Source organism: Electrophorus electricus, chromosome 19 (genome assembly GCF_013358815.1).
Source record: "Electrophorus electricus isolate fEleEle1 chromosome 19, fEleEle1.pri, whole genome shotgun sequence".
Taxonomy (NCBI): domain Eukaryota; kingdom Metazoa; phylum Chordata; class Actinopteri; order Gymnotiformes; family Gymnotidae; genus Electrophorus; species Electrophorus electricus.
The window spans coordinates 9,483,320-9,485,819 of NC_049553.1; the positions used below are offsets into that span (position 1 = coordinate 9,483,320).

General features: G+C 50.5%; 1 long non-coding RNA gene across 1 annotated transcript in view; it reads right to left on the reverse strand.

Moving 5' to 3' along the window:
• LOC118240122 overlaps nt 1–2,500 on the reverse strand; it is a 9,905-nt gene that overhangs the window by 4,071 nt on the left and 3,334 nt on the right. Inside the window, exon 2 of the long non-coding RNA XR_004775299.1 lies at nt 1,492–1,625. This is a non-coding gene — a long non-coding RNA (uncharacterized LOC118240122). The remainder of the gene's footprint in view (nt 1–1,491; nt 1,626–2,500) is intronic.

The window sequence follows — 2,500 nt, forward strand, 5'->3', positions numbered from 1 at the left end:
GTTTTCCCTCTGCTCCTCATCTCTTCCACCCTTTTGTCACTTCATCCAGCCGGTAGCCCTCCAAACCCCTGGGATTGTAATTGCACTCACATACACACAAACACGAGCAGGCACTTCTGTTTGGCCAGAGAGAGCATTTAGATGGAAAACGGAAAAAGTGAACAAAAAGAAAGAACGGAGATGGTTACAATTAGGACTGTGTGTGCGTGTGTGTGTGTGTGTGTGTGTGTGTGTGTGTGTGTGTGTGTGTGTGTGTGTGTTTGGGGGGCAGAGATGGGGAGGGAGTGAAACTGAACTGTCACTCAGAAGCTGGCAAGCTCTGTCTAAAAGCTATACAGACACAGTGGCACAAACAAAGAAATCACAAAGCAAATACACACACACACACACACACACGCACACAAACACACACAGACACACACACACGCACACAAACACACAGCTGTGATGCTAAAATCCAGATGAAGCAGGATGCATGCTGGGTAATGTCAGTAGATGCTCCTTCACTGCAGGATTTGGCTCATCACAATGATGTAGCAGCCAACAAGAACACAAACATGCACATACAGACATACACACACACACACATACACACACACACAGGCAAACACACACATACACACATGTGCAAGCACATGCACAGGCATATGTACATACACACACACACACACACACACATGCACGCACACACACACACACACAGAATCATAGACTAAAGCCAGCTCAAGCACACACCACCCGCTCATGTTACATGTATAGATTATAAAGCAAATCTCTAAATTCCTGTGATCCCATCATAAATCAACCATAGTTCAGTTATGGCCCATTAGTTTAGGTAAACCACTCCAGACAAACACAGAAGAATGAAGTATGTTTCTGTGTGTGTGTGTGTGTGGGGCTCAGGTGTGGATTAAAGCTGGGGGATCAGCAGAACAGACTGTGTGTTAGGATAGGGTGGGCGGGGGTTAATTAACGTCTCACTCCACCCTCCCCATCACTCCATCTCTCCCTCCATAGCCCCTGCCCTGCTCTGTCTCTCTCTCTCTCTCTCTCTCTCTCTCTCTCTCTCTCTCTCTCTCTCTCTCTCTCTCTCCTTCTTTCTCTCTTTGGTATGCATGCCCTGATATTTTCTCTCTGGGTGGTTAGGAGAAGGTGAGCGTTTGAATGTGTGTGTTTGTGTGTGAATGTAAGTAATTGCGCTGAATCCACCAGGTCCGCTGGGGGAGAGAGAGACGGCACTAAAAAAACCCATGCTAACTGCGAGACAAGGTTATTGAGCAGACGCACAGCACGCCACTGTCCTTCAAAGTCAGTGACGACGTCAGCCATGTGGGGGCTGAGATGTGGAGCGGCAGGCACCAGGACCACCACCTCAGCGCCTCCACCAAACACACGCGTCTGCCCCCGGCGCGACAGAGGAGTTTGCCTACTGCCGTTGCACTTCCAGTGAAGTCTGCATCTGTCCACGTAACAAAAGGGGAAAACACTTACTTGAGACTGCTGAGTAGCAGAGGTCATGATGACACAGTACAGAGGTGCCCCAGGTTAAATCTGGCCATACAGGCAGGGTGGTTGGTCAGCTGATCCCTCTTTGCTGATACCGAATGACGCCAGACAATCAGAGCCTGTTCAGTCACACCAAAGCACGCGCATTAACATGTTATATGTCGCTGTCAGCAGCATGATAAAATGGTTGATTACACGTCAAAGAGGCAACACGGCGGCATATACTCGACTTGGCTGTGACATACACTAAGAGCAAATTACAATAAAATAAGTCCTTGGTGGGGTCAGCCCATTCATTCTCCCTCAGACCTGTCTGAGGTTAAAAGGTTGCCATTCCATTACTAATCAAGGCTGATGCCACTGATCATGCATAGCACAGTGAAAACGCCTGGCCCCGAGGAAAGACCCTGAGTGAAGGCCTCCTATTACAGCTCTGGAGCTGCGACGCGATACAAGGGCCCCGAGAAGCTCAGCGGGCGTCCTGAGCCAGGCGGTCTAGTGCGGCCAGGGAACGCTACGCACGACTGCACTGGAGGACTTGTCGGACCGGACCACAGTGCAGCTTGTGTTCTTCCTGGCACTTGGGAAAGGCTGGGGCGTCGACCGCACGACGACCTTCCACAACCCGCTCCGGGTTGCCGACGGGGTCTGTGGGGCTGGTTTCTACTGCCTCCCACCCTCAACACCCTGCCTCCTCCTCGCAGGGTCAGAAGAAGCATCACCAGAACACTTGGAAAGATGCTTTCCCAGTTCCCACTGTTCTGGTAGGGCTCACGGCGCCGATGCGTTCCCGTATAGGAGGCACTCGGTCGTGCAGCTGTACCAGAGGTGCTGGGATAGTGTGACTTGGCCCACATTTGGAGGACTTAATGTTTTAGCTCAGAGGAGCACAGGAGGTCTGCAGTGTTTAGGAGCTGATGTCCGAGAAACAGACCCACAGCAATGAATACGTTTACAATACTAAAATACACAAGAAATATTTAAAACGCGGACA